This window comes from Stenella coeruleoalba, assembly GCF_951394435.1.
Source record: "Stenella coeruleoalba genome assembly, chromosome: X".
NCBI lineage: Eukaryota > Metazoa > Chordata > Mammalia > Artiodactyla > Delphinidae > Stenella > Stenella coeruleoalba.
In genome coordinates this window covers 22,289,957-22,307,202 of record NC_137152.1, presented here as the reverse complement: position 1 = coordinate 22,307,202, position 17,246 = coordinate 22,289,957, and the positions used below count along the sequence as shown (strand labels likewise).

Sequence of the window (17,246 nt, the reverse complement as noted above, 5' to 3'; positions counted from 1 at the left end):
CAGCCTGGACTACCTCTTATTCCCTCCTCCTCTCGTGTCTTTTCTATCCCTTGCCTAATAGTGATGGGAGGATGTGATAAGGAGACTTAATGCCTTCTTACTTCAGGTGAAGCCACAAACATGACTTATCCCTGTAAAATAAGCCTATGATTTGACTAGGGATTATGTTATTTCAATTCTGTGCTTTGCACAGCATGACTGAATATACTGAAGGACAGTCAGAGTCAAAGCAGCAAAATATTTTAGGAATAATCAAGCTGTGTGATCTGGATTCTTCCCTCCCGAGAGAGTATTTTCGCCATCCTTACTGACAATTACGTTAAAGACAACTGAGACACAAACACTTCTGCTTCATCCTCTTCATGGTAACTGAGTATTGACTGGTTTGCTACGGATGCTTTCCCAGTCTATGTTTACTAAAATTACTTTATTTGGGGGAAAATAAGACAGCTAATAACATTCATAACAACTGTATGATATTCAATGCCTCCTTCCAGATGCATAAAGAATAAAATATAATTTCTGTCCTCAATGAGCTGCTCATTCTTTAATGGGAGGGACCAACACAAATGAATAACTGTAATATAATATGAATAACTACTAATGGTGATATGATATGAACAGAATATTTTGGGACCGCTGATAACAGAGGAAAGGTCACTGACCTCTAATCTTACCTAAGCACCTGGTAGAGATATTAAAATTTCCAAATTGATAATAAATTATTCATCAGCAAAAGATTCTCTTAATAGCCATTCAATCTTTTGGTAACTGATATTTGATTTACATTAACATAAGACTTGGACTCTATGTAATGTAGTTATTTTTGGAGAAAAGTGAATCTGGGTTATATTTCTGACTGCTTTAACTATTGAACCTGTTGGACATTGCATTGAACAGATTTGGAAACAGGTAACTCCACAATTTAAATGTTAATGAAGGGAAACGGAACATGGATTGTTTTCTAGAAACTCATGCAGATGGGAAAAGGTTCTACCTCTAATAATCAATAATAAGTTAAAACCAAGATGATGATAATAATGATGATGGTGGTGGTGATGTTTTTGCCTATTAGTAACTTAAAAAAGGACACTGAGTGAAACAGAGATAAAAAATGGCACATTCATATACTGAGGAGATAATTACCTACTTATTTATATCATAAAACAAATTCATTCTTTCACTCAACAAATATTTAATAAATACCCATTAGAACAACAACAATAGTAACTAATATGTACTGAAAACCTATACTGTGACAAACAGTAGGATAATAACTATATATGAATAATTTAATGTAATCCTTAGAAAATCCTGTATGTTAGGTATTATTATTGTTATGCCCATTTTACACTTGTATCCAAGGACAGCAGTTAATACATGTCAGAGCCAGGACACAAACCCAGACAGTCTGAATTTCTATAATTCAACGTGCCGGGCAGTATGTTTAGAAGGGCATATATACAGTGATAAGCAAAACAGACAAAATAGCGACCTTCCTGGAGTTATATTTAGTTGTGAAGAGAGAGATTTATCAAGTTAACCAACAAATGCATATTTAGTCATATTATACACTGCAAAAAGGGCACCAAAGAAAGGAACAGTACTATGTGGGGAAAGAACAGGTACTTTAGATTGGGGAGCTGGGGAAGACCTCTCTAAAACTGGAACGTTAAAATTTACCCCCAAAGGATAAGAAGAAACCAGACATGGAAAGTGCAGGGAGAAGAGCCTTCCAAACAGATGAAACATCATATATTAGGGAGTTTGCTTGCTCAGCAGGGCTGAGAGTTAGAGAGTTACAGAGAAGTGGGCAGTATTTAGATCATATTTTAAAATGTGGGTTTTATTCTAAGTGCAGTGGAAGTCAGTGCCAATGAAGCAGAAGAGACAAAACTTAATTATGCTAAAAGGGAAGAAAATGGGGGTGTGGAAGAGGGAGAAAGTTGTAAACCAGGTTTTTAATCTGAACAACAGGGTGGGTAATGGCACCATTTACTGAGTTGAGGAGGTCTGAAGGAAGGACATGTCTTCAAGGAAGATCAAGAATTTAGCCTAGGACATGCAATTGGTTGCACCTCTTCTGGAAAGTTAGAAAAAAGCATTTTTAAACAGGCTGGAAGGTTATCTTTTGGCCTACAATTTGTCCCCAATAAATAATTCAAACACTGAAAATGCTATCTGCACACAGAGGGTTGTAGTTAAAATGTCAAAGCAATCTGAAAGGCAATCGTGGGGAATCATGGAGTGACATGCATCTACAGCCTTTAAAACCATACTTAGGAAGGCCCATTTCGAGTTGGAAAAAAATTGGGGGTACTTTAATGAAATAAAGATTCATTTACATATTATATTTATTAAGTATATATTTTACCTATTTATACTGCTGTATTCCAACTACAAAAATTAGCTGTGTACACGGAGTAAGAATGGTAGTTGTAGTACCATACACACACAGATATGAAGACATACATACATAAACTAGGATGATGGGACATTAAGGGTGATGTTTTTCATCTTTGCTAAAATCTTTTAATTCTGTGATTGTGCTTATATGTATGTGTGTGTACACATGCGCACACACACACACACACACACACACACACATACATATCCTCTTGCAGGGCATTCTCTTTGGAGTGCACACTATCCATTTCAGTACATTTTTTGGTCTTCCTCCAGGCTATCATCTTCTAGTGGCAATCCTGTTAAGTCAAAGGGTAATTGTACTTTCAACGGACAGGCAGTTTGAAAAATCAAGAAGTCTTCATTCTTAATTTAATGTCTATTTCTTGGCATGTAGCAAAAGGATGAAGGACTAAACACTACACAACTGGACTGGAAACCTCGTCATCCTCCCACTCTGTTTTCTTACCTACACTCTAGTAAATTAGGTTAGGATGTTGTTCACTCACTCTTATCTACGCCACTGAAGTCTGCCAAATTCGAGTTTTATCCTCAGTTAACTCTTGAAACCTTATGCCAGTTTTGACCATGTGTTCTTCATTTCTGTTTCCTCTAACATATGGTAAAATAAATTACCCCCGAATTTAAATCCCGAGTAGAATGAATTGGGACAAAGAGTAAAAAATAAGGAAAGTTGTTGTAATAATTACAAATCTCCCCCTAAGCAATAAAGTCTAAGTCTCAGGAATTATGTCTTAAGAACTTCAAACTCTCTGTTAAAATCTGTGCCAATAAGAATATATACGAAATACCTAAGAGAAGAATTAAACCTAAGTTATAAATAACTGTGGCCTAAAGAAACATTTATTCTATAGTATATCAAATGTTTTATACTGTTTCTGCCCAAAATTTGATGATAAAGTCGGGGTATGAAAAATGTTAATGAACACTTTTTATTCAAATCAATTCATTTTCACTAAAAATTTACTGATTATTCAGTACAGAAACAGTAGAAATCATTTTTTAAATGAGCTCAGAAAGTATGGTATCATTTGGGAAAACGAAACTTCAAATAGAATTCACTACTAGAAGGTGGATATGAGCTCTGCTTTTTGTTAGAAATAGAAAAGGCTTACACCACAAGCCCTTTGAAGAGCTGCCAAATTAGGGTCATAGAAGTCTGAGCCTAGAGCTGACAGCAAAGGAAATCCAATTTGAGTCTGACAAAGAGAAGCTGAGGTCTGATACGTGTAAACTTATGGGATGGAGGATGGAGAAGGGGAGAAGCAAATTATTTTATATTTACCATCAGTATATTGCAAATGGTGTTATGACATCAAGTAACTCCTGTGTTTGCATTCCTGCATTTATTAAGCCTCATGGAAGAACTTTAAGATGGCATCGGTATCATGACCAGCATAGTTTACTAAAAATAGACCATTTGCAAACCTGACATCTACTTATGCTATATCTTATAATAGGAAGGAAACCCAAAGAGCACCTCTGGAATTATGCCCACATGTGTTTATTATCTCTTCTTAAAATAGCCCATAAATGCTAATAGCTTCTCTGTGGGGGAATGTTATTACAATTAGTGTACTTGATTGGAAACAGGGTACATAGATGTAGGAACAACTTAATTTTTAAAAAGAAATAACTTTGGCTTTGTTTTATTTGATTACTTAAGTCAAGTAAAGCTTATAGTGATGCCTAATTAGTAAAAAATCAAATATCAGGGGGTCAGAGTGGACCCCAGCCTATGTGAGTTTACTGAACAATGTTCTGTAAAATGAATTAAAACTTCAAGGGCATTATTGGGATTTAAAACTAAAGCACCACACAGGGGAACATGAAGGTAATGCGATCTCAATTCTTGGGGTAAAGTTTTAACCTTCTTTTCTTTTTGACTTCAAAATTAGTTCAAGCTGTCTTTCTTTACCTAACAGCATTCATTTTTGAATAAAAATGTTTTTTTAAAATAAAAATGTCACACAAGAAAAATTCTTAAGGAAGTTACATGCAGTTTTTCTGTCACTTGCCGTAAGTCATGTGTACTTAATATTACTAAAAGAGAAATTTTCCCCTAAATTTGCTCTTCTGCATAAAGTGCTCTCATTGACAAGTGACATAGGACACAAGAACTATTCCAAAATTGACCCTCAAATGATCTGGGAAGACCCCAGTTCAAGGACTGAATTTAAATGCTGAGTATAATAAAGGCTTTCACAAGTGCTGTCAAAGGAATTTCTGTTCTATTAAAACAACTGAAGAATACATTGCTTTCTGGAAATATTTCTATCTTTTTCCGTCACCATTAAGCATACTGCCCTCAAAATAAATTCCCCCAGGACTAATTTTCCTTATAAAAATTACAGCTGGAGAAGTTATAACAACATGTTATAAAATAAACCATGAAGCTCTCTGCAAAGGAATAGTAAGTCAGCGTTCTAGCAGTGAAAACTTGGCAGCAAAAAACGCATCCCCTGAGGAATCATGTGAGAAATTTTGATGGGATTAAAACATGCTGCATGACATATGGTATGTATTTTTAACACATATAATAGGAGAAATAAATTGGAAGAAGCATCTAAGCATTAATCCCCTAACTCCCATATCTCGTCCCATCCATTAGGGATTTATCTCTTTCAGTTTGTCATGGTAATGTAAGCATGGAAGGATCCCTACCTTCTGGAATTCAACTTTAGAAAGGGAGATAAAATGTCACTATTACTTATCTGCATCATTTAAGATGCTGTTTTTGTACAGAACAGAGAGATGTAAATAGATGCAGCAACCTCAATGTACAGGCTAATAAACTCAGTTTTACTAATATTTCTTATCAGTGCTAATATCTTTCTGTGCACTCAATTGATGTAGTGCACTGGGGCAGACTTTGCTAAAAAAAAGTAACTTCTGAATACACTGATACTAACAATATAACTAGATAAATGGCCAAAACTTTCCAAAACATACTATGCTTGTTGTCCTAAAAGGAGGGAAATTTTTTAAAAAGGTGTTTTGCTTTCTATTTTGTTCAAAGTATTTCTGTAAGCAGTTCAGATTTCATATGTTGCAAACGTGTAACTTTGTATCTTCTGAATTTACTATTCTCACATTTCATTCAATTAATAACTTATACTAGTGGGAGGAGGTAAGGAAACAGGGCAATTCCCCCATACCTATCATTATGAGGACAACATACCCCATATATAAACATAGAGCAGATTCATTTTACATGTGTGGACATGAAGTCATTCAACCTCTCTAAGGTCTCAAAAAGGGAATTGAAAAAGTACCCATCTCACAGGGTTGTTTTCAGGATTAAAGGCATTAAACTAGGCGGATACTTAGCATAATATCTAGCATATTATAAAAGTTGCCAATAAATGTTAACTATTATCACCATTAACACATCACCACCACCACCACCATCATCATCATCTATACAAACAAGGCCTTATGGAACTAAGTGCCATCGAAGAGAGGTTACCGCTGGATAAATGGCTGAGTGTTCAGCATGCAGAAGTGTTGGAGACCAAACTATCAGATTACTTATCATAGTGCTACAATGTCAGCATTATCTCCATTGTACAGATGGAAAAACTGAGGCTTTAGAATGAAAGGGTTGGGTGGAATTTAGTGAAATCAGCAACTGACATACCTTCCTCTCTGATGCTGAGTCTTACATAGGAGGCTGTGTATTGCCCTTTATATTCACTATTAGAAACCTTAAAATAATATTTAGAAAAGCACTCACAACAAAATGGTTGTCCCTTTTAGTTGATTTATTTGCATCATTTTGCCCTTGATATTATTGTTGTTTACTATTTAATCACATGCGGTTTTAATTTAAGCAGCCAGAAATCATTTGTGAAAAGGGGGAAAGAATAAATTAATTCATTAGTTAATCAAATAATATATATATTTTAATAAATTTATTTATTTTTGGGTGCATTGGGTCTTCATTGCTGCGCACGGGCTTTCTCTGGTTACGGTGAGCGGGGGGGGGGGCTACTCTTTGTTACAGTGCGCGGGCTTCTCATTGCGGTGGCTTCTCTTGTTGTCGAGCACGGGCTCTAGGTGCACGGGCTCAGTAATTGTGGCTCTCGGGCTCTAGAGCGCAGGCTCAGTAGTTGTGGCGCATGGGCTTAGTTGTTCTGCGGCATGTGGGATCTTCCCGGACCGGGGATCGAACCTGTGTCCCCTGCAATGGCAGGCAGATTCTTAACCACTGCACCACCAGGGAAGCCCCAATCAAATAATACATTTTTAAAGGAAGATTATGCTGGCCTATAAAGTAAAATGTAGGAAGCATTTAAAGGAGAAGAGACCATGAAAATAATTAAAAGATTATTTGAGAAATTTTAGCAGGTTGATATGAAAGTAGGTAGGCTGGGAGTCGTGTGAGACCCTTCAAAGGTGATGAATTTGTTTTTTGAACATTGTGGGAGCTTAATAAAAGTTTGGTGAAGAAAGGAGGGGAAGGAGGGATGATTCAGTTAGGTGATCAAATGGGTCAGGAAGAAGAAGGAGAAAAAATATTCAAAATAATTGTATTTCTCCTCCTAAACAACAAGGGAAATATAGAATTCTGCTCCCAACTAAGAAAACTGGAACTGAAGAAAACAGCCTTAGAAGAGCAAACATTATGAGTGTTCCTTAATACACAAACACACACACAAATATCTTAGTTATTGAAAACTCAAAAGGTTATTAACTTCACTTCTTAAGAAAAGCAGTGTTCTAACAATAAAAGCACCTCCGATAATTTTTTATCTAATGACATAATCTCAGAGGGCATTAGGGTCTTGCTTTTAAAAAGCTGACATCCATTTTAAGAAATAAAATTAAAGATAGATTGAACTAGGAAATTATAATACCTTTATTATTATTCTCAGTATGAGGGTAAAAACTGAAAAGCAGCCAAGTCGGACATATATCAACAGATACACTTTAATTTTTAAGAACAACTCCTAGTTTCAGGCTTTTCCCTCAGACATGATATTTTCAATTAAAACATCAGTTGCATCTTTTGTGGTTTCACAGCAGCATAAGCTCTTGACTCCTGTCACTGTCGAACTACCAACATCAATCTTACATTTATTTCAAGGTGACTCTGGAATATTTCATCTGTCTTATATATGATTTTCTGTCTTCCATTCAAGTATTTTGACTTGTCCCCAGCCTCATCATACTAATGCGTATAAATGCATACACCTAGAACTGAAACATTTCCTTTTTCCATTAATATCTCATAACTCTCCTATAGTTCTAAAACACTTAAAACGTGTGCTCTCACTCTTTCTTTCTCTCTCCCTCTCTCTCTCCCTCTCTCTCCCTATCTCTCTCTCTCTCTCTCTCTCTCTCTCTCTCACACACACACACACACGCACACACATATACACAGGCACCAAAACACCTGTACATGTATATTCCATTTTGCAATGTACGTGATAATTGTTTCATATAAGATGTCTCTTAGTAGAATATCACATCCACAAACATAAATTGTAAACTTGAAATTGTTGCTTGAAAAGATTAAATTTTGAAAGATGGTGGTGGCATTTGTTCTATTTACTGGTTTAAGAGAGGCTTAAGAGAGGACTCCTGTATCTTTTCCCAGGAAATATATCCAACGTAAGCAGCTATTCTTTATTCAGATTCATTTAAGTTTTTGGTTCTTTAGTTATTGAATTTCCTTTCCTACAGTGTCTCTGGGCTCATGGTAAACTCTAGAGAAATACTCATAGGTCTGTCTCCCTGTTTCTAGTCTTTTATATCCAGCCTAAGCACAATGATACAGTTGACCCTTGAATAACATAGGTCTGAACTGTGCAGGTACATTTACATGCAGAATTTTTTAAATAGTAAATACTACAGTACTATGCAATCCATGTTGGTTGAATCCCGGGATGTGGAACCTCGGATATGGAAGGCCAACTATAACTTATATGCAATTTTTGACTGTGCTCAGAGGGCTGGTGCCCCTAACCCCCTACCTCCCACTGTTCAAGGGTCAACTGCATTTTCCCATTAGGTGAGATTTTTATCATCCTACCTTTTAAACTGTTCACTAAATACAAGCCCAACTGCCTTATATCAAAACATTACTATGATTTTCATTGATATCATAGAATCAATAGGTTCTTTTCACCCATTTACCTTCCATTTTTCAGGTTTCCTAAATAATTTACCTCCCACCCCAAATCCATAGTTTCACTTCTAATCCCTGATAAAGGTCCTAGTTGTACTCATCTGGATTTTTAAATCATCCCTTTCCTGATCTCCTGACTGAATCCAACTACTGTAAGTGATATGAAATGATGTGCCCAAATGATGTGTGATGATCTCCAATTTTACCAAACACTTCAATTATGTAACACCATAGATTCTGTTGTCTTTGAGTATTAAGATCCAGTCAATCCTCTTGTTGCTCTCAGTTTCCTCATGTGTAAAATGAAAATAATAATACCAGTCTCATGGGGTTGTGGTCCTGATTGAATGAGGAGTTTGCATAAAATGCCTGTACTGGTTCCTGCCACACAGTAAACACCATATGTATTAGCTGCTATTATTATTATCTTCTTACCATTAGTTATTCTGGGCTTCCTTAACAAGTTTCCATAGACAACTAGCTTTCACTGTCATGCTTGTACCTTCTTTTGCTTTAATCTGTCTCCTGTCTTTTGTCACCCATATCTTAACTCTTTCCACGCAGTATGTTTCTGTTACTACTGCATTACCTTAGACTATTTACAATCTGCTTGCTTAGATCACTATCTATTTTAGAATACCCAGAAAATTTTTGAAATCTCACTACCTCATTAGCTAACATGACTGTTTTTAATCATAAGGGCAATATTTTCCTCTTATCTATCTCTTCATATAATTCACACTTTTCTATATTTCTATAATTGGGTTTATCCACTTTTATAAACATTAGATAATTCATAACCGTCTTAGACATGTTAGTTCACTTTCTTGTTGCTTTTCAGAGAAGTAAGCTCTCTTGGATGATGGATAATGATGGTCATTGTTTTTTAATTACTTAAATTATGATTTTGGACTATAAAATATAGTACATTTCTGTTGATTACAGGGCATTTTAACCTGAAATGTTACAGGACATAAGAAAGTATTTACTAGATCCGTAAAAAATTGCATTCATCTCAAAGTAAGGGTCTCCAAAATGACTTACAAAAGAGGTAGTGAATATAAGGAGATAATCAATACACACAATGAAATAAGTTTCTTCTTGGCACATGAATAATTTAATATTATTTCTATTTTAAAAACTCACTGGTTTATAACAAAGTGAATCAGCTATACCTATACATAAATCCCCCAAATCCACTTTGTTATAAAGCAGAAACTAGCACACAATTGTAAAGCGATTATACTCCAATAAAGATGTGTCACGAATTGGGAGACTGGGATTGACATGTATACACTGATGTGTATAAAATGGATGACTAATAAGAACCTGCTGTATAAAAAATACATAAAATTAAATTTAAAAAAAAGACCCAACACAGCCATAAATAAATAAGTAAATAAAAATTAAAAGAAAAAATAAACTCACTGGATTTTCCAACTTGAATATTGGGATTGAAATAAAAACATATCAAAATCATGAAAGCTTCAGTATGGCACTGGATAATTTTTAAATGATGTAATATTTTATCATCTAAAACCCTGTCTAATATTGGATAGAAATACACATCAAGTGCATCAAGTATGGAAATTCATTTAAAAAAAGTTTTATTTCCCTTTATGACCTGGCTACTAAGAAACTCAAAGAGAAATCTGGTGCTCAACTACAGAAAACACATTAATATTCTTGTACACTATTTATGCTTCTTTATGTATACCTGTTTAAAAGAATCCACTCTCAAATCATTCCAGAGTCACCAAAGACCTACTTGACCTGTTCCACCCCCACCCCATCTCTTTCATCTTCTAGCATTTCCGCTCAACCCATATCACTCTCTGCTGTTCCTTAGACACAAAACATGCTTTCACCACAGGACTTTGCATTTGCTGTGTCCTGCCTATAATTCTCTTCTCTCCATAAGGCTACATGACTCACCTCTTCACTTTTTAAAATTTTCTTAGAAGTCATCCTATCTCATACAGATGGCTAACAGGCACGTGAAAATATGCTTAAAGTCGCTAATTATTAGAGAAATGAAAATCAAAACTACAATGAGGTACCACCTCAAACAAGTCAGAATGGCCATCATTAAAAAGTCTACAAAATAACAAATAATAAATGCTGGAGAGGGTGTGGGAATGTAAGTTGGTACAGCCACTATGGAAAACAGTATGGAGGTTCCTCAAAAAAACTAAAAACAGAGCTACCATATGATCCAGCAATCCCACCCCTGGGCATATATCCAGATAAAAACTATAATTGAAAAAGATACACGCACCGCTATGTTCATAGCAGTACTATTCACTATAGCCAAGACATGGAAACAACCTAAATGTCCATCAACAGATGAATGGGTAAAGGAGATGTGGTACATATACACAATGGAATATTCCTCAGCCATAAAAAAGAATGAAATAATGCCATTTGCAGCAACATGGATGGAACCAGAGATTATCATACTAAGTAAGTCAGACAGAGAAAGACAAATACCATATGAAACCACATATATGTGGAATCTAAAATATGACACAAATGAACCTATCTACAAAACAGAAACAGACTCACAGACATAGAGAACAGACTTGTGGTTGCCAAGGGGGAGGGTAGGTGGGGGAGGGATGGATTGGGAGTTTGGTATTAGCAGATGCAAACTATTATATATAGAATGGATAAATAACAAGTTCCTACAGGAAACTATGTTCAATATCCTGTGATGGACCATGGTGGAGAGGAATATGAAAAAGAATGTATGTATACGAATAGGTGGGTCACTTTGCTGTGCAGCAGAAATTAACACAACACTGTAAATAAACTATACTTCAATTAAAAAAAAGTGGGCACGTTAAAAAAAAAGTCATCCTATCACAGGTGTCATCTGTGACTTCCTCTAATACAACATACAATCTATATCCATGTAGATATATATGGATATGGATATAGGTACGTTATATGGAATATAAATTTATCTGCCCCATCTCCATATGTACACTGTACTGTTATCTTATATACATTATTTTTCTTCATACAATTATCACTACCTAAACGATAAGCTCCATTAGAGTTAGGATTTTCTTTTGTATTTGTTGGTTTCTTTGCTCTACTCTATTAGCAGTGCCTTAAACTTAGAAGACACTCACTAAATATTTGTGGAATGTAAGAATAACTAAATGGATGAATAAAAGGTACAGAATCTAGACACATGAATTATATACACTGATTTATTAGTGTAGAAGAAAACACTGTAAATTAAAAAATAGCAAATGTTCAAGCGCTTTGTCTTTCAAGATACAAATTAACATCAACCTAGTTGCAAAACAGAGGTTATAAAATCCAATTTAATTTTGTCTCCTTGCTATTTCAGCCTAATTTAACTTCCTTTCCAATTTTACTTTCCTGAACTTTGAATCATTCCAGAAAAGAAATGATCCAAAATAAATGTCTCCTGGTTTAGAATTAGCATGGTTGTTAGAAAAAGTAATGCATTTCTCACAAGTGAGAAGGGATTTAGGTGGCGCAAACCAAGCCAAAAGCTAGGTAAAATGAGGGATTTTCATTAAAAGGCTTGTTCTGTCTGATGGGGGATTTTGGAGTCCTGAGATTCCGTAATAAGTTTATCTGGTAGAGGAGATTGGGCAAATGAGGGCCAATTAAACTCCTGGACAGCAGCCAAGGTACCACTGCCGACACAAACAGGAGTTTACTTAAAAGAATCAAAAGAAGCCCCTGGTCTCAGCTGAACACCTTTTTTTTTCCTTGTGGAAAGATTCTTATTTTTAATGATACAATGCAGAGAAATAAATCTTAATATTTTAGATATCATGCAGCAGAAGAAATGAGAGAACAATACTTCAGAAGAGACTGAAATGATGATGAAATGGCCTCTGGTGTTGAGGAGAAATCATTCTCTACTTTGGATCCCAAATGTTAAAAGGTAATGAGAGGCCTCAAAAGAATAGCATCCTCAGCACTCAGTAAACTGGCTCTCTGAAATCTTATCCACAAGCCACAGCCTAATAGTTTAATGGTTTAATGCTTTCTTCGTATTTCCAAAAGGTGAGAAACCCTGAATGATGCCCATCCTACTCTTAAACAAGTTTGTTAACCTGGACATCACCAAGATGCTTGCCAAATATCTTTCATTATTTAGCTAAATTTTTGTTGTTGTTTTGATTTCTCAGTTGCGGTTTTCTTTTTCCTCCCTTTAGGACATCTGTCCCTTAAGCAGCATGGTGAATGAAAGTGGCAAGTGTGGTAACGAAACGAAGTCCAATGGAAGAGGAAAATGTCATATTCTCACTAATAAATTATAGGTTGAGGTACATTGAGGAGAAAATTGAATCAGCAATTCTTATGGACAACTTGAGTCTACATATCTAAGTTATGTCACTTGTGCAAGATTTTTTAAATTATTACAAGAAAATAATCACTTCAACACCTTAAGGAAAGAGATGTCATATAAAACGATGTGTAAAATTTCCGATACAGCATTTAACGCTACCAATTAAAGTAACATTTTCATGTAAATTGGGTAATAAATGGGGATTCCTTTATTTCTTATGTCTTTTCCTTATTTCACTGTTTTGCATTTGGTACCTTAACTTATACATACTTTTCAAAAATATCATTCAGCAGTAACGAGGAAAATTAGGCCATCAGGGCATTCTAATTATAACAAAAAAGTTCTCTCCCATTCATATTAGATTTTGACTTGTTCTCCACCCTTCATACTCTGAAATCCATTTTTCACTGTTGTAATCTATAACTGCTATAAGAAATACATATTTTGATTCTTGTTATGAATACAGAATGTGAGTCTGATTCATATATTGCTTAATAAATGGAGAACAGTTAAATAACTGAGACTCTGATGCAAAAAAAAATTTAAAGGTAACAGAGTGCTGTCAGTGGTAATGGGATGTAAGCGAGATACTATAATGAATGATTGCATTTCTGGGTCACAGCATCCTCTCCACAATCACTTAAGATATATTAACCAGGCAGAAACTATCAAATGATCTCAGTATGATGTCAAAATATCTGTGAAAATTTTTCTTTCTCCTGATTTGTGTTCACTATTACCAGATTCCTAATATAGCAAAAGTAGTTCAAGCTAAATGCGCACTTTTTTTCTCAGATAGAATGTGTCTTAGAACCCATACTTTCCTCTAATCCCTTTGGTTTTTAATTATTTTTAGTACAAAGCCAAACAATAAGATATAAAATGTGAAAGGCATGAAAGTGTCTAAGTTGGAAAGTTAGTCTTCCTCCCACTCCAGTCTCCCCAACCAACCAGTCTTGCTCTCCGGAGGCAACTTCCTTAACCAATTTCAAGTACAAACAGGCCAGAGATATCCTATGGTCATTATAGTGCATGCGTGTGTGCGTGTGTGTGTGTGTGTGTGCCTGAGCATATTCTTTCCCCCAACTGGTAGTATATTATATCCATTTTTTTTGCACCCTCTATTTTTTCATTTAACATTTTCGAGATCTTTCCATATGAGCACATATAAAATTGTCTCTTTCTTCTTCATACCTGAATGGTGTCCACTGTGTGGATGAACTACAATTTTCTTGACCAGTCCTCTGTTGATGCACATTTAAGTAATTTCAAATCTTATGCAATGCAAAAGATAATGAATGTACACACACACATACACACGCACACACGTATGGCATGGATGAGTGTAACTGCAAGATAAATTTGAGAACTGCTGAGTCAAAGAGTATGTACCATGTTCGTCTTGATAGGTATTGCTAAATTGCTGTGCATATAGGCTGCATCGATTAAACTCCCATCAGCAATGTATGAGCATCTGATTCTCTACACTCTTGCCATTTTTTAACTCTGTTAACCTGATGGGTGAAATTGTTGTTTCTTTAGATTTCTTTTATTATGAAGGAGGTCGAATATTTTCACGTATTTCAAAATCAGTTGACTTCCTTTCCTATGAGCTGCTTATTCATATAATATGTCCATTTTTGTGTTGAGTTGTTGATCTTACTGATTTGTAAGAGCCTTTTATATGACTTATATTGTGAGATATGAGTTGTATGCAACTTTCTTTGTTTGCTTTTTGCTTTTGTTAATTTATAGCAAATTTGAAGCATCCAGAAAGAACTATGTCACCTCTTCAGACCCCACCCTTATTCCTCTACCTCTCCACAAAATTACCTACAATATGAAAGTACCTTCCCCAACTAGAGATAGTGTCACGAATCCTAGTGGTTCCACTAACTGCTCAAAATGCCACACCAAAACACACATGGCCTTACATGTCCTGTTTTTAATCTCTTCATGTCATTACTGCCACCAAATAACCCCTCCTTACCCTGATGTCTAAATTAGACTCCAAAGAGGACATTCTAAATTGTACACCTTTACTATACAAAGGACATTCACTTTATGTTTTCCCAAAGCTTCTGATTTTTTTTAATGTGTTTACGTTTCACCACTGTTGGCGCAGTTTTGTATTTCTCTCTTCGTTCTTTATTTCTGTGTATTATTAGAATATGATACTGTAGTGTCTTTAATAACTGTGTGACGTGTCCCTGGGGCCAGGTGAGTGCAGTTTCATTTGTGTAATAGTCTTTGAAATTCATGGGATCCTACTCATTTTTTTCTTTTTTCAGCATCTAATCAGACTAAAATAAGTAAATTAATGAATATGTGTGTTTTGTTTTATAAGCCCCTTTCCCCAATATCTAATACATTTTGTGGTATAGAGTTTTGATGAATTTAAAAGTCATATATGATTTTAGAAAATTATAGGTTATAGTAAATATCTAGGCATAGCTGACAAACTTACAAAGCTAATTTGTGTGCTCCAGGTAAAACAAAATATATGAACCTAATTTAGGTATGATTACATCATTGGTTGTTGATTTGCTCTTTCACGTTTGATCTGAACATTTTTTTTTAACATCTTTGAGGCAGTGGTTCATTTTTGTGCTTCACCTTATGTTAAAAATAAACAGCATGTCAAATTAATTTAAGCATATGCCTACTACTGGCCAAGACTGTAAGTGCATATGTACACATATGCATACACATTACTCTCTTCCCTGCCTAAGGCCAAACTTTCAGAACTCTCAAACTTGGAGAACAGCTCTAGACTTCAGAACAATTGTGGTTAGAGAAGGAGGAGGTGCAAACCTTTCCTCCTTGGGAAGAATGAAGCATTCTCTGTGGATCCAAGCAACAGACCAATAACATAGAAAACTATAAAAAGAGCGCCCACCATGCTGTGATTATTTGATTTTCCACTTGAAAGGATATACATTCTGAGGGCTTGGTACTCTATACGTAAGTTAGCTTTTTACAGAAAATTTGGAGTAGCAACAAAAGGCACAAGAAAGAAAAAGGGGATGGTGGGAACTTAGGGAAAAGGAAAGAGTTCCATGGCAATCATTCAGAGCAGCCCCACTGGCTGTTATGAGAATCCTCTCAGAGGCTAGGCAGCATGGTGGTGATGAGAGGTAGGTCAGCTATCGGGAGTAGGGTGGGGAAAGAGTCACCTGTACCTCATCAATGTGGCACCTGGAGGCATAAGACATTTCTGCTGTATATGGGAATAGAGTTTTGGTGTTGCTAAGTGCGGGGTCTAAGGTGGGGCTTAATTAACCACTTGCATTTAGCTCAGTTGTCCTTCAGGCATTGATTGCTAAAGGCATCTTGCGAGTCACATTCGTAAAAAAGGGAAGAGGTTTTAACAATTCTTATTCTGTACTTGTACCTACACTAAAGCACCAGCAGATCACAATAACTAAGACACACAGATATCATAAAGAATCACCAAGAGAGTAAAGGAAATTTATATTTGAGATATTCTGTATATTAAGACAGGAAGTACACCTTTGAAGAATTCTATGGGGGCTAAAATGTATGTGAAGGTGTTCTTTTATAGTATCTGAAGAATGCCAAGTTTGGTTCATGTATTAAAGACAGAAGTTAGAATGGTTAGAGGAACCTCAGTAATTGGAATATGCAGGTAACTCACCACTTTTATTGCTTGCATACATGTAGTGAATGAAAGAACATATTCCTTGATACAGCAAATGTGAATGCAATTTTATAGTAAATGCAAAAAAATCATCATTTAACAGTTTTGCAAATGTTTATTTGCTGACTATTAAACCTTGACCTCTGAAATTTTATGCCACTTTTGATTTAGGGATGGAAGATGAGAAGCTTAATTTTTAAAAGGCACAAAATGAAATCCTTAAATCACTTCTCAGGTGAGCTGCATGCTCTGGATAGAGTAATTCTCCCATCAAATGCTATTAACAACTAAAGAAAGTCTTTTTAATGAATTTAAGAATGCCAATGACCAATGTCTTTTCTTTTTCTAAATAGTTACTTTGTTCAAGTGCTTTGAGACTCAGGTTTTGAGGATCTAAAAGGGTCTATATAAAATAGCTTTCTGGGCTTCCCTGGTGGTGCAGTGGTTGAGAGTCCACCTGCCGATGCAGGGGACACGGGTTCGTGCCCCAGTCTGAGAAGATCCCACATGCCGCGGAGCAGTTGGGCCCGTGAGCCATGGCCACTGAGCCTGTGCGTCCGGAGCCTGTGCTCCGCAACGGGAGAGGCCACAACAGTGAGAGGCCCGCGTACCGCAAAAAAAAAAAAGGCTTTCTAATTTATTTCACTTCGTGCATCAAAGATTCACCAGACACATCCCTGAGATGT

General features: G+C 35.8%; 1 protein-coding gene across 6 annotated transcripts in view; it reads right to left on the bottom strand.

Moving 5' to 3' along the window:
* IL1RAPL1 (interleukin 1 receptor accessory protein like 1) overlaps positions 1-17,246 on the bottom strand; it is a 1,345,156-nt gene that overhangs the window by 684,208 nt on the left and 643,702 nt on the right. The window lies entirely within an intron of this gene.